This window comes from Lepisosteus oculatus, chromosome 4, assembly GCF_040954835.1.
Source record: "Lepisosteus oculatus isolate fLepOcu1 chromosome 4, fLepOcu1.hap2, whole genome shotgun sequence".
Classification (NCBI taxonomy): domain Eukaryota; kingdom Metazoa; phylum Chordata; class Actinopteri; order Semionotiformes; family Lepisosteidae; genus Lepisosteus; species Lepisosteus oculatus.
In genome coordinates this window covers 9,308,262-9,333,352 of record NC_090699.1, presented here as the reverse complement: position 1 = coordinate 9,333,352, position 25,091 = coordinate 9,308,262, and the positions used below count along the sequence as shown (strand labels likewise).

Below are 25,091 nucleotides of genomic sequence, written 5' to 3'. Positions count from 1 at the left end.
AACCACCCACAGCACGTCAAAGCCGCGAATAATGACGTCAGCGGCGTGACAACAGGCCCGGCACCGCTGGGCAGGTGTTACTGACCAAAACCATTCAGCTGTTCACTGAGGCTGCCTGTACCCAGAGTGCCCATGTCTTCTGCACTATGCCACCGTGTTTGTGCCGAAATATTATGCCTTTTATAGAACCAGTGTCATAGTTATTCATTGCCGCTTGTGTCATGGCAAAGGATCGTGAATGAGATTAAAAATGTGGTCAAGGTCAGTGAAATTGCAAGGGTTTTTTTTTCTATGAGTCATGCTGACGGATCCATCTCCTTTTAACTTTTTTTTTAATGAACGAGGCTTACTGATGCCAAACGTGACTGGGGCACTCCTTTGCACAGCGTTTGACATACGAAAGGCAAAGCGTGAATCTGGCCATGTAATCAAAGAAAAGACCAGCGACGTGAAGTACGGAATGTGTTTATAAAGGATGACTTTGCAAGTTTGTGTTGGGGGAGAGCGCAGACTTGAACGGAATCATCAACAACACAGGCAGAAAGCATTTTTTTGCGGTGAAAATTCGATATTAGATTTCGTTCATTCCTAGTTGGACAGTAGTAACTAAGAAAATGAATCTTAGACGAAACGACTCTCCTGTACTAGCTGGGATGTAGTGAGTACTTGGGAGGTCTGAATTTTTGTTTTGTACAGATGTAACCTGCATCGTGCAATATGCGATTGTATAACACAGTACAGCAGCGATCCTTGACTCCCCTTCTCCCTGTCGTTACAAAACGGGCTTCGGGGGCCGGCGAGCAGAACAGACCGATGTCACATTCCTAAAGACCTTCTGTCGTTCAACAACGTGAAGCTCGTCCAAATAGCGAGACCAGCCGGGACGAAGTACAGTGAAATATCCTCTCTCCCCCTTGCTTTAACATACCCTGCACACACTGACCGGCGTTTACAGAGGAGAAAAGAATCAGGGAGAGAGAGAGGGAGAAATGAGAAGGAGGAGGGATTTGCTGACCGGATAACGTGTGACATCAGCTTCAAAAAATGTGTGTGTGGATGTGTGTGTCTGTGTAGAGCCAGAGTCAGACAGGGCTCCGAGGAGGAAGGGGAAAAAAAGGCGTTTCCATAGAGAAGCCGGTTAGACGACCCAGAGTGGACGTTCGTAGCGCTGAAACCAAATCCGATACATCGGCAAAAGCAGATCGATACCGTTAAAGCCGAAGCCAGGAGGGACGAGCGGACTTGCAAACGGATTGCTTGCCAAGCCCCCAGAAGCAGCTGGAAATCGCCAACTTTCACCCTCTTACCCCGAAAGGCAGAAAAAGCATCTTCCCGTCCCCGGCTGACTTAAGCGACTCGCCCGCACGGAGTAAGTGCGAAAACACTCTTATTTCTCATTACGTATGTATTCATCTCTTTTCACCTCTGTTTCCTTCGCTTGGTTACCACTTGTTTTGGGCTCACGCGTTCATTTGTTTACGCTCTCTTTTGTTCTTGCTGAATGAAAGACACCAGGAATTCCGCTGCAAACAGTCTCAAAACCCCAAATCATGCGTTATCTACGGCCAGTCTTACTTTGGTCCCGTTTGCGCAGAAAACAGTAGGTATATATTCGAGCTGCTGCCAACTAATCGAGACCACATGGTAAATAATAAGAAAAGAGCTCGGATGACATCGTCTTGAACTGGAATCTACCCGAGATTTTCTTTATTTTCTCAATGCCTCCATCTTCAACACTCCCCTTAGAAAACACAACCACAACAGTCATCGTGAAACTTGCTCTAGAGCAGCCTGTATCCGGCTCACTGTACATACCAACGCCTTTCAATGTACAGTACCTCCCACTACAAAACGACAGAATTAGTTTCCAGTCGTTCCGATGCATCTGGATGTAAGCTAAATAAATAATTAACATATTTATACAAATCAGTGTCTGGAAAATGTCGTGCCTGCAGACGCAAAACAAACGGCTTCCACTGGCATCAGTATTCTGCATAAACAGCCCATCAATCTCTGACCTATTTTCTCCATACAATTGAATGGCACCTTATGGGTGAGACGGCCTTTTAAACGTGCTTAAATATGACCATCCTAGCGGTTGACATGTACCTTAAGAATGTGATGTGCAAACAGAAAAAAAAGAGGCAACTTTATTATTCTTAATAATTCTTATTCTTTTAATAACTTATTCTTTTTAAAACGTAAGTTCACCATTAACCCCGTATAGACATGGGCTTAGTTAAAAAAATGAACAGTAAAATAACTTCCGTTCGGTGAATGTAACAGCCACCCCACCGTGCGAGTTGTTTCTTACTTATTTTTTGTATCGATTATCTTAAGTAAGTCATAAATTAAGACACGAGGCGACGGAGACCGTCAGTTACCCAGCTTACGTTTTTATTCGAAGTATAATGACATCCGAGTTTGGACCAACGCTTGGAGCAAACGGACCGTTAAAACTTCTTTTCTTTTCTAAACAAGATGATGGCGGCATTTAATAGTTATAGCGAGGCAATAAAACCAGTTCTTTGGGGAGTCGGTGAAGTGCCTTCTCGCTAATTTGTTTTTCCAGGTTACTCTCCTGACTCAAGTACGACGGTCTATCAGCTGGTGCCGCGGTGCGTTTACTGTTGATGCCAGTTTCCTCCCTCTGTTCACATCCGAGCCAAGCCAGGCTGCCCGGGTGTCGCCCTTTTCCCCGTAGTCAGCGATTGTGCTTATGCCCAGGTGAAACAGTACCAGACCTACTGTATCACCTTCCCGTGTCTTGGTAAAACCTGATACAGCGGTGCTATTGTTTGACAGTTGCGAACTATTCCACGCTCAGCTGTAACATGTACTGTAATGTAGGGGAGTACTGAGACTTTAGTAAAACAGAATTACCGTGTTGTGCTCCACTTCGTAAAAATCACGTATTTGCTCATGCTGGTACTACAATGTGGTAGGGCGGAGTGGTGGCTCTGAGGCTAAGGATCTGCCCCTGTGACTGGAAGGTTGCCGGTTCAAATCCTGTGGCCGGCAGAGGAATCCTACTCCGTTGGGCCCCTGAGCAAGGCCCTTAACCCTAACTGCTCCAGGGGCACTGTACAATGGCTGACCCTGCGCTCTGACCCCAAGCTTCTCTCCCTGTCTCTGTGTCTGTGTCTCCATGGAGAAAAGCTGGGGTATGTGAAAAGACAAATTCCTACTGCAAGAAATTGTACAGGGCTAATAAAGAAACATTATTATTATATTACCATACAATTGTTACTATGGTGAATTGTTATATAATTTAGTAGGGCCTTCAAAACAATCTGGATTTTTTTTATCTTCTTGGTGCTGTCACACCCAGGTGTAGCTTACTGTACTGTTTTGGGAATGATATATTCAGCCTTGCACAGATATCCTTAATATACAGTATGTATTATTGATGAGCAGTGCCACTCATTTGCCCCATACCTTACTGACTGGGCTTTCTTTGAGAGGTCCTCTCTGTATTAAAATGCACTAAGTAATACAATGTAAAGAGTACATGAAGTAACATACTTTAGTATAGAGGGGTTTGCACAAGTGTGGCATAAAATTCGTGTGTCGTGGAGTTGATTTCAGTTGGGGGCACCTTCAGTTTGCATGCTCTCACCTGTGCTCGCATGGGCGTTTTCTGGTTGCTCTAGTTTCCTCGCACCCCAGCTGCCTGGCTAGGTGAATCACTGTCCTTAAACTGCCCCTGAGTGTCTATGGCCTGCAGTGCACTGCAGGGGAGTTTCACACTGAGATCGCAGGGAATAAGCTGCTGCTTGTTGTGACTTTCAGCAGCAATCAGCAGCTTCCCAGCGAAGGGTGGATTGATGCATGGTGCTGTGGAATAATAGCACAGCAACTGGACAGTGCAAAGCCAGAGCAGGCTGTAGGGTCAGCAGTTACAGTCCGTTCAGGCTGTACAGAGACAATCCCCGGGAGACCACTAGGTGGAGCCATCCTGATCATCACTGACAGTGTAGCTGAGTCCTCTACAGGGTGTGGCTCAGATGCCAAAGGAAGCTATGGTGTTTGAGAATCAGTGGGATTAAGGCCTCGGCCTTGAAAATGAATAAAACCAGCCACATTTCTGCCACAAATGGGAGGCCCTCTCCCTTTCACACAGACAGCATGGAGTTTCTCCACTCTGCAAAGGGAGATCTTCCATTTCAAGGTAATCAGACAGCTACCGGCTGTGTTCTGGAAACAGCGGCAGTTTGGGATCCAGATTCCTGACTGCAAGCCCTGTGGGTGGATCCCTTCGTCCCCCGATCCTGATATTTCATCCAGGTCCCTCCAGCCACTCCGGCTCTATAAATGGAAGTCACAACTGTATAGGTTAACAAAACAGGTCACTGTAAACTCTGCAACTCTCTGTGGATAAAAGCATCAGCCCAGTCACGAATGATAATAACCTGTCAGTTTAGTACAGCTATAACTACACCCATGTGGCTTGTGGGCAACACTCTCTGTAACCACAGCATTGTGTACAGCGTGATCTCACTCTGCACTCACCTACCCCTCAGTCCACAAAGTGAGCAGCTCGCCTGCTCTGCTGTTCACGGAGACACCTCTGACCCCTCTGGAGCCATATCAGCAATATACTGTACACAGTACAATATGCTGCACCACTTCAGAGCCAGTGGATAGCCCCCAGATACCATACTTATAAAGCTTAAACGCAGTTAGAATAATGGGATAATAACAGGCTTCATTTATCCATTATTCTTGAACTGCTTTATCCAATTCAGGGTCTCAGGGGAGCCAGAGCCTATCCTGGCAAGCAATGGGCACAAGGCAGGGTACACCCTGGATGGGACACCAGTCCATCACAGGACACAGACTCACAGGACATAAACATGCATACACTCACACCAGAGCCATTGAACTCACCCCTATGCCTTTGGACTGTGGGAAGAAGCCAGGGCAGCTGGAGGAAACCCACACAAACATGGGGGGAACATGCAAACTCCACACAGATAGCACCCCGGGTCTGGAACTGGCACTGAGCCCAGGACCCTAGCGCTGTGAGGCAGCAATGTTAACCACTGCATAATCATGTTGCCCAAGAGGCTTTATTGGACTGAAATAATGGATTTTTTCGTGCTTTCCCACTGCACTTACTGCACATACATACAGTATGATCACATCCGTGGGAAAATGGACCGTTTTATTCCCTGCTGGGAGTGGGTGGGTGTTCAGTACGCAGAGACACTATTATCATAGCTGTAACGTGTAGGATCCTGTTCCGATGGTCAGCTGTAGCACATGAGAAACGATCTTGTCCTGGTCTGGATCAGCTACATCCCAGCAGGGTAGCAGATAAAGTTGTGAGTCAGTCCGGACAACCAGAGGATAATGGTAATATTTCTTCACTCCTTCTTCCCTGCATCAGCCCCCCACCACCCTTCTCTTCTGCCTTTGTCAAAAGGAAAATATAAAATTTACAAGCCTCGTGCTTTCAAGATCGGCCCTTGACAATAGGGACTGGCAGAGCGGAGGAATCAGGCACCAGGAAGGCCCTGTGTTTGTGCAGTGTGTTGATGTCATCTCCAGTGTCACAGTCCACCGTGCAAGCCTGCAGGCAGTTTTCCCAGTCTCAGTCTCAGTCTCAAGACATCATCACAGCTTCAGATTCGGGCAACGTAAGGGATTGGTGTGGTCCTTCTAGGAAAATAAGGGGTACCCTTTGCCAGTTTAGAGCACACACAGAGTGGAGAGGAAAAACAATCCACTGACAATTGACAATTGTGGACAGACGTGACAGATATGATCACCCTTTCTCTCTTGCTCAGAAGCTGACTCTTCTGCAGGGCTGTGCTAGATTTCAGTACTGGAGCACTGATGAGGTGGGGGGGCAGTTAACACTGTCTTAGGTCCTAGAATCAGTTCTGGCTTGGGATGTTTTTTGTGTGAATTTTGACCACGGTCTGTGGTTTCTTCCTATACTCCAGCGACATCATTGCTGTGCCCGAAGGCATCACTAAATTGCTCAGTAAGTGCACATATACGTGTCCTGCAATGGACTGGTATTCTGTCTGAGGTGTAGTCCTGCTTTTGGGTCCTGTGGTATCAGGATGGGCTCCACAAACAAGCACTGTAATGTTAAGAGACTGAGAAAGAGACATAGATCAGTCTGTTATGGTGAGGGTTGTGGTTTCATATTTTTAAATGCTTGGTGATTTACAAAATTGGTCACTGCATGTCAGCATAGACATCGACAAGATTTGGAACCACAGTGGCATAACTGTGATATACAGGGGCTAATAGTGGCCCAGTGATGACTGGCACTTGCAGTAACACTTACTGTGTTCAAAATGAAGAACGACATTAAGGAAGTGGATCCTCTGCTGGTTTGCAGAAAGAAATGAAAGAGCCTGAGTCAGCAGACAGTTTCAGAAGGGGAATCATCCTTTGTCTATTTTTAAATCTTGGCCATTGAGCTCAACCCAAAATGCACAACTTGTTCTTAATAGGCAAATCATATTTGGCACAATCATACATTTAACTGATCTCATGGTATAGGAACGGATGGTTAAGAGCAAGGTTTTTAACTGAGGTGCTAATGTGATGGATAGGCATCGATGATGCATCGCCCTCAATTTTAAGTGAATATGGAAGTGACACACAGCGAACCAAGCACTGTCTGCTTCACAGTTCCTAAGCATAACCAAGCACTGCCTGCTTCCCAAACACTCAAGACCTGCTCCTAAGCAGAACCAAGCGCTGTCGGCTTCTCAAGACCTGCTCCTAAGCAGAACCAAGCGCTATCAGCTTCTCAAGACCTGCTCCTAAGCAGAACCAAGTGCTGTCGGCTTCTCAAGACCTGTTCTTCGGCATAACCAAGCGCTGTCGGCTTCTCAAGACCTGTTCATAGACATAGCCAAGCGCTGTCGGCTTCTCAAGACCTGTTCATAGGATTAAACAAGCACTCTCGGCTTCTCAAGACCTGTTCTTAGGCATAACCAGGCGCTGAAGGCTTCTCAAGACCTGTTCTTAGGCATATCCTTCTGCTTCTTAAAATGCTTTCATAAATAGGTCTGGGGAGGGTTTCTGTTTCTTGAGACTTGGTCCTAGGCATAACCTTCTGCTTCTTAAAATGCATTCATAAATAGGTCTGGGGAGGGTTAGAGTAGTATATTTCTAAACTGCTCAAAGGGAAATTGGGTGAGCAAATGAGTAAATTGTGACAAAAATCAAGAACATTATTCATTTTTTGTAGAGTAGCTTTAAGATGTTTTAGTGTCCTTCTGGCAAACAAAGACACCATTGAAAATGTGTTTGTGAATGCTTATTTCCAGCAATTGTCTCTGGGAAGCCAAAAGCATGGCGTGCCACACCCTCTTTATCCATTGAGAAAATACTCCGGTGTGGGGACTGTATACATCTACTGGTCATTTCCTGTCATCAGTCTTAAGGGCTTTTTTGGTGTTTGTGCTGGACAAACAAGAAAGAATATACAAGAAAATATAAAGGTAAAATCTCATTATATATATACAGTCTGAAGAATGGATAGGTTTCTCATTCTTAAAGGAATCTTATATTTATGAATCTTTTGTTCTCTAAAATCAGGATGTTTTATAGGAAAGAATAAGAACAGGGGGCACTTTTATATACAGTATAAGAGGTCGAAGAGGTCTGGGACAATCTATTTGGCCAAGTTGTTGAAGCCAATAAACACCCTGGCATCTTTTGAAAAACAGTTGAATGAGATCTTCCAACTAGGGCAGGAGGTCTTCTTTACACCGATGGTGGTGGGAGTGTGGAACAAGCTGCCCAGGCATGAAGCTGAAGCCCATACCCTGGCTTCGCTGAAGACACAGCTGGATGAGGAGCCTGGATCAGTTAGCTGCGTCCTTGATGGCGTTTATAACCTATTTTCTGTCCCTATGAAAAGATCAAATAGAATCCCAGACTTGTTTTTTTTTTTTTTTTCCTCCAGTGCCTGGGTTCTTGGCCAATTAAATAGAAAAAACAAACTGCCCTGTCAGATGAGAAGCCTAGCGGGTTTTTCACGTTATCTAAAATGACGTATTAAACGCATCTTGCCGGGCTGGGAAATGTAAAGAGGTGATTCGAGGGCCGTCTGCATGCTTAGTATGCTCAGGCGTGCCAGCACCGTTTAGCATTTAATCCACTTTCTTTCTCTCAAATAAAATGTCGTGCTTAGTGTAATTTGATTTGATACAAGTTGATTCGATTTGCTTTTTTTTTTTGCCGGGACGTGATTGCGTTTCAAAACGACTCTTAACACAGCCTTCTTCTGTCCTGCTGTACAAACAAAAAAATAGGCCAGTGTCTGTGTTGTTGCCGTGTTTTCATCTGCTCTTTCGTTCTTCTTCCTCTCAAAGGATTTGGGATTTTGTCTCGTTGTTTCTATATAACACCTAAAGTATTCGATTTCTTAAAGAGTTACTAACATACACGTACAGTATAACAGCGAATTACATTTTCAATTCACATCGTGTACTCGATGAGACAATCAGATTCATGTTTTGCGATTTTGTTTGGGATATTAATAACATGAAATACAGGTTTTCTATTTCCGAGACTGAAGAAATTGTCAATGTTTCGGCCCGAGGCAAAGGAGAAATAGCCAAATCCCTTCCATTCGCACTAATTCAGCGTTAAAATTTCTAATAATCATTATAAGTATTTTGAATTTGCTCAGAAAGTCGGGAGTCCGCAAGTTTAAGTCTTCAAAGACGCACCCATGAACCTTCCAAGCAACAGCATCTTTTCCATTTTCATACTCCGTCTGCCGGATCGTGTGCTCTTGCGTGAAAGAGAAGCGCGTCACCCAGACTGTGTTGGCTCTCTGGTGCGGAGGGTGAGAGGCCCAGGTTTTGTGATAAAGCTCGTCGGGGAAAGGCGTTTGAAAAACGGATATGCCAGACGGGGACATTTCTCTTTGTCCAGGTGTTTAAGATTGGTGAATTCTTGCGTCCCCAAGTTCGACAGGATTGAAGTCACTTAAGTGAGGAGCTAATGTGATTTCCAGTTGCCAGGGGTTACCTAGTGAAACAATAAAACCTGATAATTGCTGCCATGATTTTAAAGTGTAGGAAAACAAAAAGTTATATTTCGCCTAGGGGAGCAGTGGGCGTTGAGCAGTATGGTTAATTTATAGTTTCTACAATGTTTTCATTTAAGACTTGCTTACCCTTAAGTTTTCGAATCTAATTTCTGTTGTCTGTCCTAATCCATAACACTCACTGTAATAGCAAAAATAAATTTTTCCCACTTACCTCTTCATCTTTGCTAAGGGTCTGTGCCTGTGGCAAGACGGTTGCCAGTTTGAATCCTGCGGCCAGCACAGGAATCCTACTTCGTTGGGCTCCTGAGCAAGGCCCTTAACCCCAACTGCTCCATGGGTGCCTGCGAAAAGACAAATTCCTAATACAAGAAATTGTGTATGGCCAATAAAGTGATCTTATCTTATCTCAATTCAACAGCTCTCAAGTTTGATTGTTACACTAGTACAGTATGTCTCACCAGGTGACCAAGGCACCTCTCACATTCCTCACAGCAATGGCACGTTCCGCCTCTGTAATTCTCACTTTCTGATTTCATCTAATTTGTAAATCATTAGGTGCTTTGTTTCTGTGCCTTGCTTTCCAGCTGAGATTTACAATGTATATCTTGAATTGCTTTTCAAACTATAATATAACTTTAAGGGGCGGTATGATGGCACAGGGGTTCGTATGGTTGCCTGTAACGATGCGTTGGTCAGGACCCTGTGCAGGCGGTATAATCCGGAAGTAAATGGACACGGGGAGCAGACGATGAGGATCTGGGTGGGTTGACGAACAGGGAGGCGTGATGACTGTGCACTGGGGCTCGGGGGTGGCCATGGTGAACTAGTCCTGAGGAGTCCAGGGAGAAGTCCAAAAGTCCAAAGCCGGGTGATCCATCCAAGACAAAACAAGACAAGGTTTAAAAACCGGAACGGGATCTGCTGCAGAGATGGGGAATAAACACGGGATAACAAGGCCAGGCACTCCGAGCCCCGGAGCCAGACGGTCAGGGCGACGTGGTGAAGCCTATGCCGTTGGGTCACTCCTGGACCATCTCCCAATGCTGAGCCAGGAATAGTGTGAGCACCAGGCTTAAATGAGGAGGGGCTGGATAGGAGGCAGGTGCACACAATCAACTAAAATGTGAAAGAGCCGGAGCGCCCTTAAGAGGAGGGATTATGATCGTGACATTGCCTCACTGTGCTGGGGCCCTTTGGTTAAATATTGGACCAGGGATGCTATCTTTTTGGAGTTTGTATGTTCTCCCCTTGTCTGTGTGGGTTTCCTCCAGGTGCCCCGGTTTCTTCCCACAGTCCAAAGACATGATGGTAGGTGAATTGGCTTCCAGGAAAATTGACCCTGGTTTGAGTGTGTGTGGGTCTGTGTGTGCCCTGCAGTGGACTGGCTTCCTATCCTGGGTGTACCCTGACTTGTGCCCAGTGCTTGCTGGGATAGTCTCCAGCTTTCTTGCTATCCTGAATTGGAATAATGGATGGGTGGAACTTTATTCATTTGCTGTTATGAATGGATTTTAGATTATCAAGGTGCTGAACTAGATTGAGCCACCTGAGTCATCTTGCTTTCTGAAAGTCTGTGCTGGGGTGAAAACCTGCACATGGATTAGGAGTGAGGATCACTGGCTTATAGGAAGATTCTCCTGGCCTGGTCTTGGAGATTCCTCTGTGTCTGTTGATGTCCTGTCCATCAGAGGTCCCAGCTGCCTAGAGTAATGTTTTAAGTTGACTTCAGTGCTGGCGCAGTGCTTTAGCACTTCCGAGAGCTCTGATCCTGGGTTCGATTCTTGCTTTCTGAGTGGACTAGGCATGATCCACCTGTGGTCACCTGCTGCCTGTATGGCAGGCAGCAATACTAACCCCTGTGCCAGAGATGTGTGAGGAGTCCCATTCAGGGCCTAACCTGCCTAGCGCCCCCTGCCTTCCAAGAGCCGGTATTGGACTCTGCGGTTATTGAAAACAGATGGATCGAAGTTCGTCTTCTGTAGATTCAATATGGTTGTAGAGGCAGGTGTCCTGCATTTCTTAACTACTTAAGAAAAACAAAACATCATGAAACAGAGTCTTAATGAAGTTAAGAAAAATGTGGCTAGTTATCATTTTATATTGATCATTTGGAGTGACATCGGAAAGAGAACGAGCAGATCTGGGTGGACTGCAGGGGCCAGAATTAAAAACAAAAGACGATTTGAAGTGCCGGGAAAAAGAGAGAGCACTGATGGGGGTCTGAATGGCCCGTTTTCCTTGGGAAAATCCCCTTTGTTCTTAGAGCTTTGGGTTGACTTTATTCATCTCTCTCCACATTTTCGAGTGCGAGTCATCTGAGCCTCTCCAAGGTCTCTGAAAGACCTTCGGTTCTTTTAATCTTTGGAAAGTGGCTTGAAAAACTATTTCAAACTGAAGCCACAGCAAGCGAAAGAGGGAAGGCATCAGCATCAAAGCCGGAGAATACAAGAGGCAAATGGAAGTGATTCGGTGTCTGAGTGAGGTGTGTGCACACACACGGTAACACACGGGGAGTGCAATGTGTCCTGCTTGTGAAACATGCTTATCAGATGCTAAGAGGTAAATGAGAATTTGAACTGTGCCTCCCTGATCTGTCTCGGGGAGTTTCCATTTGTCAAAAGGGGAAATTCAGTCAGTGCTTCATAGCTCTTTTAAAGCTGAAAGTCTGCCAAAGCGCAGAAAAAACACCTAAAAGAGACTGGGCAACACATGGGCAAAAACAGGCATCTGGACATACAAGAAACTCTGTTTCTCTTCGACCCGGGGGAGGAAGGCTGCCAAGCTCTTCAGTTGACCTCTTATTCGCGCTTTTCAATAAGTCCTAACACTAGGAGTCCCGTAGGGAGACGTCTTCATAAACTCCTAATTTGGGAATTCTTTTTTTATTACCTCCCTGGCTGAAAATATTGATCGGATGGTGCTGGGTTGGGGTTGGGGTGGGGATGGGGACTGGGAGGTCAATAGCTCTTGTTTTCCAACAACCTTCAGAGACGTGAGAGGAAGCCCCTCCTGGAGGTTGTGACGCTACACACACACACAGTGGTTCTGTGTGTGAAAATGTTGATGCTGATAGCCTGCAGAAGAAGAATGGGAATAAAATGGATCGGTAGATAGGCAGATCGTGCATTACAAACTGGAGAAATATATGTCTTAAATACAGAGCACACCTGGGCAAAAATGGAGGGGCTCAAGAGTATGTACTGTATGAATTAGATCTTTTCTTAAATGGTCAAAGAGGGATTAGCATTACAATGCACAAACAGGTGGGCTCTGGGCCACGGGATCGCTGCTAGAAATCACGGCAAGGCCAAGGAAGACCAAGGAAGATAAAGGAGAGTTGCAGAAGCGCTTGAGGAAACATTTGGAAAAAGTGCCCGAGAAGTGGCCTTCAGAATCCCTTTGGATTGTAAGGGATCAGTGTCCCTAATTCTGCCTGTAAATTAATGACTAAAAAAATAAAAATAAAACAATCAACAAAAAATGAGTGATTTGTGAGTTCGGCAGCTCACAAGTACACGGACCCTCGCACTGTTTTTGTGGTTGTTGGCAGCACTTTAAAAGCCTGTTCGCTGTACCTTTGTTTTACCAAACACTATTGAGCTTCTGATCACCGACCGGGGCTGTTCTGGGGGCATGGAAGTGTCTCTTGTGCGCGATAATCTTGAATTTGGCGCCACATCAAGTTTGCAAATGGTTTAAGCACAGCTGTGGCTACAGAAGCTGAGGTCATGTCACTCTTCATCGTTTCCGTTCTTTGGTCCCGCTATAAACGAATCTGTTCTTTGTATATGCAGAAGTATGTGCATATATTCTGAAAACAGTGTCACGATTGGTAAATGTATTTTGGGCAGAAATGGGAAGGGAGACAAGATATTTGTTGGCATCTCTCTCAGTTTAGAGTGCATTTTTGACATTCGACGCACTTCGGTTTGGAACCAAGGTTTGTGCGGTACTTAAATTTCTGTCTTTAGAGGGCGAGATCACATGATCCAGTGGGCACCTGTCTGCACTGTTGAAGAAGGTGCGATGAAAGAAGAAGGTGTTAACCGCTCTCTTCTGCTGCCTTGGTTTGTGCAAGGAAACAGCTGAGGGTCCCATTGCTCTGCAGTGTGATCCAGTTCAGGATTTGTGCTGCATCGTGTTGTCCAGCATTGGTCCTGCAGAGCAACAGGATCTTCTGCTTTTGAGTCCGACAGCTTTCTCATTGATGTAGGCTTTACTAGTCAATGTAAAGAGCAAGGCGATCTTGAAGCACTGACTGAACAAACCTTGTAGATCCTGAAAGAACTGAGCTCTCCAGGGCCACAACTGGGGACCACTGGTGTGGAATTTCATTGATAGAATACAAATACCTGAAATGGATCCAACTGCTATGCAATATGAGCCTTTATTCGTGTCTCTGTGAGTACTGTATGTTTAATCACAAAAGTGCTGTAGACAAAACCTGATTGGTATTGCAGCAGTTATATCGGAACACGGCATCAGATTGGCAGTGTATTGGACGAGGCAAGTATTGACACTGTGGATAAATTCTAGGGATTGCAGTAATGACACATATGCAGTAAATTTGAACTGGACCTGCTGTGTGCATCAAGCATCTGTCTTGTTGGCAAGTATCAGAGTAATGGAAAAAAAAGGACATTTGCTCCATTGTTTTTAATTTTGTTTAGTTTTCTGCATTTCCTGTTCTTCTGTATCCTGTTTCTTAGCTCCAGTGTGCATTTGTCCAACAGGTGCACATATTGTTATATATTGAGCCAGTGTGTTTATAGCGGGATAGTTGTTTGTGCTTTTAGTAAAATGTTCAGGTAAGTAAAGGTCAGGACAAGTCTTGAAAGCCCATGCACAATTAGTTCATTTCCATATCCTAGTCTAGTTCCGACTGTATTGTGTTGCGTTCTCAGTGACAGAGGTGTGGCATGAAGCCCATTTTGTGCTCTGTGACAGATCTCGCACCAAGGACTTTGTAATTCTCGCCATAAGAGTCACGCACGACCACACAATGGGCAATGCTGCTGTCCCTAGTTAGGTATGGCATAATTGACTGACCCATCAGACAGAACCAAAGGTTAACTTCATGTTAGGAGGAGCCAAGATGTTTAGCTGCTGCATGCCTTGTTTTATGAGATTTTAATATCGAGGATCTGATCCTCTCTGTAGTTTTGCATAAGAGCACCATTGACTTTTCATGGTTTGTCAGTGGTTATGGCTTGTTAGGAACTGTGGTGTTGACAAATAAGCACAATAAAGAAAATAGTAATCGCACTACCACTCGATCTGATGCATGTCCTCATTTATTTATAAAACTATTATGAATCAGGTGGCACACTGGCAGACCTGGAAGTAACTCAGTCTGGCTTTGAAGCCCAGCTGATTAGAAAAGGGATGGATAAATTTGAATACAAATCTCTGAACAAATCAGTAGCTAAGGTTGCAAACAATGTACAGGTGTATAGTATGAAAGGTGTGCAAGTTTAGTCACGGTATTTTTGAAGAACACAAATAAGGGTGAATGCATGTAAGAGCTTGAACATAATGCTTTGTGCTTTCTGGAGGATGTTGGGAATGAATGGATTGTGGGAATCCTTAAAGTACATTGTTACAAGTGTATCTGTGGTGATATTGCAGCTGGAAAACCACAGTCACTGCAACCACGTAGTCTGATGTTGCATTTGGAGCTCTGTTTGTGCATTTAGTACACGAGAACAAGTGAGTCTTTCTAGAGCTACTGTGGATTTGAATTGAGGTAGCAATAAAATCCCTCCCCCCTCACAACCATCCCAGATATTGGTTAAGGCTGGAATAGTTCTGAATCTCTGTAAATGATGCAGATCATAATGTATTCAAATGATTTTCACCCCCACATGCACAGTGGTTTCAGCACAATTGTCCTTGAATATGTCCCCTCCTGTGGTCCTGGCTGCATGTTGCATGGGCATCTGCTTCTCCTGCAGATATCTCTATGGAACAAAAATGCTCAAGAGCAAGTATGGAACATGAAAAAGCTCTGAGCTGCAGAACTACCTATTGACCAGTGTTTACTAGCTTAATATTGACCAATTGAGGGGCCCCTCTGCTATGATCAGAACATTCAGGATGTAGATCAAAGGAAGGGTTACTAGAGGGAGATTCTTCTTCTTGCTATAAATTCTTCACTTGTTTTCTTAAATCTCATTAGGAACAAAAGAGAATTTTGCAATGTGTTGAGATGATCTCTGACGTTCAGAAGAAGGACAGCAACAAAATCAAGCCGCTCACAGCAGAGATATTCAAGGGGTTTAAAAGCAGCATCGAGCAATGTGGTTAAAAGTCCCCAATTCACATTATCCGCCTCCCTAGTTTAACGGAGCGATCCAGTTTATTAGCATTTCCCAAGGCGGGTGATAAATAATTCTACAGTGAAACAGCTGAGTGGAAAAAAGAGGTGAGGAGCTGGCAGAGCTTCTCTGACATCTTTTAGAAGCTCAGCGCTTCGGGTCCTTTGACTGTCAGGCGTGAGGAAGAAGTGTTAGATACTGAAAAGGACTTTTGAACACTTCTGACAAACATATCAACATAGTTCTGGCTCCAGAAAGGTTTCTCCTTCGGAAAACAGTAGCGGGAACCTAAATTGTATGTAGGGGACTTTCAGAAACACCCACTGTACTAAATACAATGAAACATTCCAATGTTCTGAAGAATGGTAATGTCAGCATGGAAACGATAAGCGTAGCACGTAAGTGATACGCCCCTGCCATATTAACAGATGCCAAGGCTCAACATCCATCCATTTTCTAAGTGCTTTATCCAGTTCAGGGTTGCAGGGGAGCCTGAGTCTATCACAGCAAGCAAGGGGCACGAGGTATAATATACCTGGAAGGGATGCCAGTCCATCTCAGGGCACACACAGGCACCGATACTCCCACACTTAAACTCACATCAGGGACAGTTTCCCCAGAAGCCAATTAACTTACTAGTGTGTGTCTGAACTGTGGGAGGAAAACAGAGCACCCAGAGGAAACCCACAAAAACTCCACAAAGATAACACCCCAGGTCTGGAATTGAACCCAGGGCCCCAGCACTGTGAGGCAGCCATATGAACCACTCTACCATCACACTGCCCCAAAGCACCTCATTGGTAAGATGATAGTGCTGTGCAGATTTGAGAAGAAAGGTGTAAGAGAGAGAAACTGGAGATAGAAGGCAGGAGGTTACTGTATGGGATAGAGATATAAGGCGAACACCTGCAGCTACATCCACTTAGGTTCCTCTGATCTCTCAGTTATATTGTTCCTAAATGTTAAAACGTGAAGGAAATGAGTAGTGCTCAGCTGTGGCGCAGACTGATCCAATTCTATTGGTACCCATTTCCAAACTTAATGATCACTCCTAAATATTTGTACCAAGGGGATACTACATTTTTCACAGAAAATAAGATTGATAACCATAATTATCACATGGTATACAAAAAGCAAAATCACTGTTGTCAGTTAAGAGTGCCTGTGATTTTATGCATAGCATAATTTCACTGCAGGAGTTTTTACAAATACATTTTTACAAATCCAGTCGTGAGTTATCTGTGTGATCCGTGGTCTTGTAATGCCAGTAAGATCAAGGTGAATGAATGAGCTAAAGCTAAAAATGTCTTTGGAAGGGGCAGAAAGTTTCAGTCATTTGTCTTCTTAGATTTTTCTTTCTACACTCAGAGACCTGAGGGTGATCAGAGAAAGAGCGCTACACTGGATGATTGAGGGTGATCAGAGAAAGAGTGCTACACTGGATGATTGAGGGTGATCAGGGAAAGAGTGCTATACTGGATGATAATATTATTATTATCATAATAGGAATGGAATGTTTTTTTCCTTATTAGCCTAATACAATTTCTTGCATTAGGAATTCATCTTTTCACATACCCCAGTTTTTCTCCATGGAGACACAGACAGGGAGAGAAGCTTGGGGTCAGAGCACAGGGTCTGCCATTGTACAGCACCCCTGGAGCAGTTAGGGTTAAGGGCCTTGCTCAGGGGCCCAACAGAGTAGGATCCCCCTGCCAGCCACAGGATTTGAGCCAGCAACCTTCCAATCACAGGCACAGATCCTTAGCCACACAGCCACCACACCGCCCTGATTGAGGGTGATCAGGGAAAGAGTGTTACACTGGATGATTAAGGGTGATCAGAGAAAGAGTGTTACACTGGATGATTAAGGGTGATCGGGGAGAGTGAGATGGTTGATGATTAAGGCTGATCAGTGCCTGACATGTGGTTTACTGGTTCTTGTATCACTTCCCTGCAAATCCACACAACTACAAAAAAAATGCTTTTACTCAGCCCTGCCCGCCTAAACAGTAATCTTCTCAAATGTGCTTTGTGTTAGTGAGAAAGAAGCCAAGAGAGACACTGAAAACACTCCCCCCCTCCCCTCCAGTCTCTTCCAGTCTCTGGGGGAGTTTGTGTGTGTTTGTGGTTGGAAGGAGAAATAAGAGAGTAGAAGCAGATACCTCAGGAAACTGTGACCCAGTCTAGTGGCTTTCTCACTGAGAATCCGAGACTCTAGACGATCTGGGTTCACATTCCTCACATTTCCACTTATGGGTGGGTAGGTGGGGGTTGAATTGCGCTCCGGGGTGGTGTATTAAATATATGTCTGATGTGGCCAGAAGCAGGATTCTGTGTGGTGGTGACCAGCTTACACTGATGCTGTGGCAGCCATGGTCTGGAAGAATAGCAAAAAGAAACAGAAATAACAATAATATGACAGCACTGTAAATCTTTGGCTTGAGAACGCATGGACATATGGACCAAAAGAAAAGGAAAAAAAAAGTCCTGAAGTCTAGATCTGTTTGTGTCATCTGTTTATCGCCATTATTTTCGAGTTTTTTCCCACTTGGTGCCTGTCTGTCTCGCGGAGCACCTAGAAAGCTAACAGGACTTGAGGAACGGTTTCCTCACTGAACAGGGACGGCCAGCGGGATTCACACCAGCCTTCTGCACTGTCCGTGCGCTAGTGCCGGCTGCAGTTCATTGTAGAATTGCACTAGTATTGTGAATAATATATATAGTATATAGTATATAGTATATAGTATATAGTATATATAGTGTATTGTATATAGTGTATTGTATATAGTAGATAGTATATAGTATATAGTATATAGTGTATTGTGTATAGTATATAGTATATATAGTGAACAGTAGCCATTTTAAAATAACAGAGATGCATGCATCCTCTGTGATTCCCCCCCTGCTGTCTCCACCTGCATGTGTCTTGTTGTAGCTAGTTGTTCCAATTAAAATCAATATGTGTGTCAGAGAAAGTAAACTGAGGGAAGAATTTCAGATCTCTCAAAATCCTTCATCTTAATTTCCTTGGCATTTAGCTGTTGTAACACTAACCAACCTGTCTCCGCTATTCCCTTGACTCTCTCCCAATGGTATGTCATCGGAACTATTAGCCACGGAACGCCTGTGTCAAAGCACATTCATTGAGCCATATCACTGGCAACAGATTCAGACTTTGATACCACTGTACGGTAGCAGGTGGAGAGATTTTGCAAATCAAAAAATAATCAAATTTGACACCTCCCTAGGGATCTGAACCTCGGGCAAAATTTCAATATCGCAGGAGCTATTTTTAAAGGGGAAGCTGTGAATTTTGGGAGCAAAATGCACTTGCTGTTCTAGAACGCAGCAAACCACATCATCGAATGTGACCTTGTGACCTCTAGCTAAGGCGTGCCCAACCTCATTATACAGCCACCTGACTAAATGCACCCTCTCTTGAAAAGTAAGCTGCCACAACAGAGTGCCAATCTCTACACATAACTAGATGGAACTAGATGGACTGCAACAAAGAGCATTTTGGTTTCTTTTTGTGATGTAGTTTCGTGCTTTCAGGAAGAACAGTTGTGTTTCGCTTGAGAATCGACAGGCCTGTGTTTAAAATAGCCCCCATGGAATGCAAATGATCAGACCCTATCTAATCACTTAGGGATCCCAACGACTTAGCGAAGGAATTGAATGTCATGCAGCAAGGTGCATGATCCTCCTTTAAGTGACCATGTTTATCAGAGCTTCCTCAGTGTCAGGTGAAGCTGGTCCTGGAGCTGTCTGTCCAGATTCACACCAAATTTATCTCTTTCTTGGGTGATTAAGGAGTTTGGTTTTGCTAAGATCTTGGCAAAATTATCAAGCCAGCTTGCTCAGCTCAAAGGCAGAGGAGGAAGGCGGATCAAGCCCCCCCTGTAATGATGACAGTGGTCCAAAATGGGGTCTAGGGACCTCAGCGCTCTTTCTGTAGGGCTGTATCAATATGAGAGACCTCATTCATTAACAAGGGTGCCTCAATAACAATACCAATAATAACTTTTATTTATAAAACACCTTTTCAAACCCAAGGACGCTGTACATCATGAAAAAATTAAATTAAAGTAAATGGAAAAATATACAAGTGCATACAGGTTTTTACAAACTGACTGCAGGCAATCAGACGTAAACCTTGGTAAAAAGGCAAGTTTTAAGTTTAGGTTTGAAGAGAGTTAAAGAAGTTGCCCTTTCGTACAGTCGGAGGAAGGTAGATACAATAGAGCAGCAACAGAGACTGCGTGACCCTGAGTCAGTGATTTCATCCGAAGATGACCGGCCTCAACTGAATGGAGCCTATGGGGGGGGAGTGTAAATGTGGAGCTCAGAGGTGTATGATGGAGCCAGATTGTTTAGAGCCTTGAAGGTCAGCAACAAGCTCTTGTATTAAATACACGACTGTGGCTCAGGATCTGCGGCTGTGGCTGGCAGAGGAATCCTACTCCGTTGGGCCCCTGAGCAAGGCCCTTAACCCCAGCTGCTCCAGGGGTGCTGTATAAATGGCTGACCCTGCGCTCTGACCCCCAGCTTCTCTCCCTGTCTGTGTGTCTCATGGAGAGCAAGCTGGGGTACAGTATGGAAAAGACAAATTTCTAATACAAGGCATTGTATATGGCCAATAAAGTGATCTTATCTTATAGGCAACCGATGTAGAGGCTTTAGTGTAGGAGTGATATGCTGCCTGGGTCTGGTGTGAGTAAGTAGTCTAGCTGCAGGGCTAGAACAAATTGCAGCTTGTTGAGGAAAGAGTTAGGCAGCCCAAAGAGAAAATAGTTGGAGAAATCGAGCCTTGATTGGCATGAATCAGGCACTCAGCATCGGACATTGATAAAAGTTGTCTAATGGAGGCAACACCGGCTACAAAGTCCGTCTTTCAGGGTGACCTCTTTCCCCCCCTCCTGAGCCTGCTGAGGGCTACGTCAGCGCTCCTCCCTCTGGCTCGGGGGGGATGACTTTGCAGTCGCCTGTGCTCGTCCCTCAGTGGCATGGCGATCAATGTGCGCCTGTCAACACGCACTCTTCCCCAGATCTTCCCCGCAACACGAGTGACCCTTTCCGGTGGGGGACAAGGCTGGGAGAGCGCAGCTCCGCGAGGCGAGGCTAAAAGATTCTGACCTCCTAAAGGGGCGGATTAGGAAGTCAGCAGGATCCTGATCGATTCTGCTTCACACTTATCATCTGAGTGATTAAGGGTGATCAGAGAAAGGGTGCCGAAGTTAATTTCGAAATCTCAGGTAGCAGTGATTAGAAAAAGAATCCTCTTATGGTATTTTGAAGTGCGTCTTATGTTATCGAGTGCTGTTTTCCTTTCACTTCATTTTGGATGTTCTCTGGAGGGTTTGGTTTGCTCACTTGTGCTTTGGAAGACTAGCTCTTTTCATCCGTCACCCTGTGTTTCCTCATGAAATGAACCCACAATTCCCAAATTCAGGATTTTGGATCCCACCAGTTCAAGTGTTCTGTAGTCTGCACACATCTTTCACCAAAGAGGTGTCTTTTTGGTGTAATGTGACATTACCTTTGCCTACTGCCTTGTCTTTCTCACACCTGAAGAAGGCTCCACGGCCAAAACGTTGTGTTTTCTTTCTTCTTTTTTTCAGCATGGAATAAACTTATTACTTGTTCTTTTGCAGCCTACGCATGCTGATGCATGAGCTACCCACCTGAACTACTACAGGAATACATACCATGTATACAGGAATTCCCGTAAAAACGTTTATTGTAAAACGCGAGTCTACTGTATTTGGTTTCCTCAGGCTGGCCTACTGGTACCACAGGGGTGGGGGGTTACAAAGAGAAACAGGGCCCGTTTTAGGCAAGTTCTCCGTTTTCATACAGACCTTTGTCAGAGAGCATCTCTCTTGCTGTTTTAGAGCTTTGGAGCTTCGTGTTTTCCCCTCTGGTGCTATTGGGATTGACACCAGAAGTCCATCACGTGGACTGCTGAAAGAGCATCTGTTGCGTTAAATTGTTTATAACCAGCCCTGACTAACAGGCAGAACCCAATGGGCAATTTTCATTATTCAATTTTACCTACACCATCAGTTATTAGATTTTCCAGATTTTGTATTGTGATTGATAGAATTCTGTCTGTGTTGTTGAAGGTCAGCTTTTTTAAACCTAGAGTGATTTGTGGCCAACGTGCATCAGGCACAGTGCGTTCTGATGTACAGAGTGTCGCCGTCCAATTTTCTGTAGGCTTTTATGCAATTATTGAACACAAAGCATTGGACGTAATTCTTTGAATCATCCATCTGGTGTTGTTTCTGCTTACTCACCCTGACCTGGCCACACAGGGCTTGCTCAGAGTCTGATTCATTGAAATCATACAGGTCGCAGGCCCACAGTTTTATAGTTGGGGCATTTCAGCACTTTTCTATACTGTGGTTCCAATAACTTCTCATTTTCTTTTTTTTTTAAATCAGCGTTTTAATTAGACTCAAGTCACCACTTCCTCCCCTGGGCTATTTTAGTTCAAATGCTTTAATCTCCCTTTGGAACGTATGGAAACACTGGCAAGACCTCTCATTCTTAATTAATATTGCCTCAGTCTTAATTCTGTGTGTGTATATTTTGAAGAGATGCTTTTCCCAGAAACTCAGTTTAGGGAGAAGAGGGATGAGGCAAGGGCTTTCCATGTCATGGAAAACCAAAAAATGCCGCAAAACAACAGCAATTAGTGATACCAAACTGGGAGAAAGCAGCGGATATTATAAATGAAAAAGCCCAAAAGGTTCTAACCTTGTCAGCCCACAGATTCACACTTAACCTCACAGATGCAGGTGAGGATTGCGTGGTAGGTAGGCTGAGCTGAAGGCTCTCTGACCCCATCACAAAATGAAATGATGGCGCAAAGGAAGAGGCTCGTAGATCAGCAGGAAAGGAGAGATAAGGTTACACGGGACATCCGCAGGGCTAAATACAGGACTCATACCGATGATTTACCCTCCCCGTTGAGAGACTTCATCACCTCAGGCCTGGCTGCAAACTGGGGGGCGAAGCAGCCAGTCAGAAACATCCCGTGCTGTGAAAAGGCACTGCTTGTCCGTGGGCTGAGAGCAGATACGCTGCAGCCTGTGATTTTTCTCACATCCTTCGTACCAATTAGTTAATTGGTCTGATTCAGCAAGGACATTTCACCCAACCGCCACAAGATGCCTGGTGTCGATCCAAAGTACCAGAAATCTCCACAGCCACAGATTGCTCTGTCGAAGTTTTGGCTGTCTGATAGAGGAGACTGGAATTTAAGTCATTTGTGCCCTGATATTGCATAAAAGAGCACAGATATAAGAATGACAGAAAATCCAGAAATTTACAATTTCACCAGCTATGTTGTAGCACCCAGATGACTGAACATGCATACAATAACACGTTATTTTATTGTAATGTGAATCCTTTTGCTCTATGTACAGCTTTGCTATAAGCTGTTGTTGTCGCGTTCTGAAGTAAAAGAAATAAAAAAAGAGCCCATTTTTATTTCCCATAATTCAGTGGCAAGGACGGTGCTCTTGGGATGTACTGTATTTGTTTTCCAAATTTGGAAAGTCTGAGCGTCAGCATAAATAGCAACAGAACATCCCTAACAGGACCTGCTGAAGGAAAATCATTACAGTATGCAGGCAATCAAATTACCCTAAAATGCAGATGGTAGTCTATACCTAAACTTTGAGATATCACCTTGCCCTGGAGACCGAAGGTGGAGATTTCTGGAGAATCTTGAGCCAAAAACAACAAATCGTTTTTTGTTGTTGCAACCTTGTGCAAGCTCATCTGTTATAAAATCGGCATCTTGGCACGTATTTCTTTAGTGTTTGCGATAACCTGCGAAGCCAGACATAAAAGAGGGCCCATTAAAAGCTTAGAAACAAGAGGCGTCAATATGCTTTGGTACCCTTTTCATTTTCAAGTGACCTACATATCTCCTGCCCTCGCTCTCTCTCCATCTCGGATTTTGCATCGCACCATCTGCTACATTCCTGCAGCAGTCGCGACTGATTGCCATTTAGATTAGTGATGGAGAGTGAAAACTGGGGCCGGGAGCAGTCACGACCAACCGTCAAGCTGTTAGGACACGCGCACGGCTTCCACCCCTCTGCCTCCGTCTTCGATCTGATCGTTAGCCCACTCCACCGCATTCTCTCTTTCCCACTGAGGAACACCCACTGCTTCTCAACCTCCTCCCCAGTCTCCCAGGCCCTCCGCTCCAGACACTGGCTCACGCTGCCTGCTCTCTCCTCGTCCTGACAGCTGAACCCACCTTTAGATCTTACCTCCAGGCTAAGTGCTGGGCAGAGCTACAGCAGCAGGATTCACGTGCTCAGCATCGGCCACAGCTGAATGAGAGCCTGTGCCTCCATTTCTCATTGCTTAGTGACCGGAGAAGAGAGGACAGGCCAGAGCAAAACAGTGACTCAGCGACTTTTCTCAGGATTTCTGCGGATCTAGTCCGCTGAATGCTGGTCATTGTACGCGCAGGAATCCCAGGACAAAAGAGCACAATTCAGGATCCGCCCGCTTCAAAGCTGGGCTACTGAATCTGATGCCTGATAAAGACAAGAGCCTGCTGACAGCGATTGTAGCCTGCCTGGGCTGATGAGCGCATTTAGAGACAGCATGCCAAGTCCTGACTATCAATGCTTTTCATGTTCACTTACCAATTCTCTTTTACTTCCTGTGATCTGATGAGCCTACAGACTCTGCCTAGCACACAATGGGGCATGATGTGGAATCAACAGCCTAGGATTGATGGTTATAGAGACTGAACTGCAGCTCTCTCATCCTAATTATTTAGAGAGGCAGAGAAATTATGTGAAATTTAACCACATTTGTTTAAAGTTGCTGGGATTGATGCTTAAGCTGATTTGAAAGAAAATTGTCTACAGCTGGTTAGGACTGACTGTGAAGGACTAGCATCACAACGAGGAATTTATCCTGTCTTTGACCCTTTGTTTTCCAGGACAGGCTCAATTTCTTCTCTTACCCTGAACTGGATAAGGTGGTTAGAAAATGGATGGATGTCCTGACCTGATTCGTGGAAAAATGGGGGGAAACAGCATAGATACATATGAGCACAGAGCATAGATTAACATGGAGAAAAACAGACATCCCTCTTGTCTGGCAGATGGACGGCCATACATATAATTGGATACATAGGTAGAACTTCCATTTATTTCTGTATACAGTGTCTGTATACAGATTCACAGATGTCCTATTCCCTGTACTGATCCTGCTCTGTGGATAGAGAGACATAAAGCTTCATTGATTTAAAGGACTATCCTGAGATAAAGACCTAGACTTCCATTGGTCTATTAAGTGTCTGTATTATTGACAGACACACTTAATTCCCTTTACCTTGACCAGTGAGGGGGCAGAGATATAGAGCTATATGTCTGCTATTGTGTGTTGAAGAGAAAATCGAGCTGCCATGCCTCTTGCTGCACTTGCTCTGTGGATAGACTCTGAACAGGAAGGACTTAGCTTTCCATTGCTTATAGCTCCTAGCTCAAATGAATTAAAGAACTTTGTTACTGTAAGGACTTTCTTTAACATCCTCTGAGATACACCGCAGAGTAATATCCATCCATCCACTTTCTGACTGCTTCTTCCTCTTCAGGGGAGCCGGAGCCTTTCCTGGAAAGTAACATGTGCGAGGCAGGGTATGAGACCCTGAATGAGACGGCAGCCCACTGCAGGGCATACACAGACACTAACACAGACAT

The 25,091-nt window shown here is 44.7% G+C and overlaps 1 protein-coding gene across 2 annotated transcripts in view; it reads left to right on the top strand.

The window, feature by feature from the left end:
- Positions 1-853: 853 nt before the first annotated feature.
- Positions 854-25,091, top strand: part of LOC102693944 (proliferation and apoptosis adaptor protein 15) — a 59,387-nt gene continuing 35,149 nt past the window's right edge. The window contains exon 1 of one of the 2 annotated variants that reach the window (XM_069188587.1): positions 854-1,401. The gene's annotated coding sequence lies outside the window, so the exon portion shown is untranslated. The remainder of the gene's footprint in view (positions 1,402-25,091) is intronic. The other variant, XM_069188585.1, reaches the window with a different exon arrangement.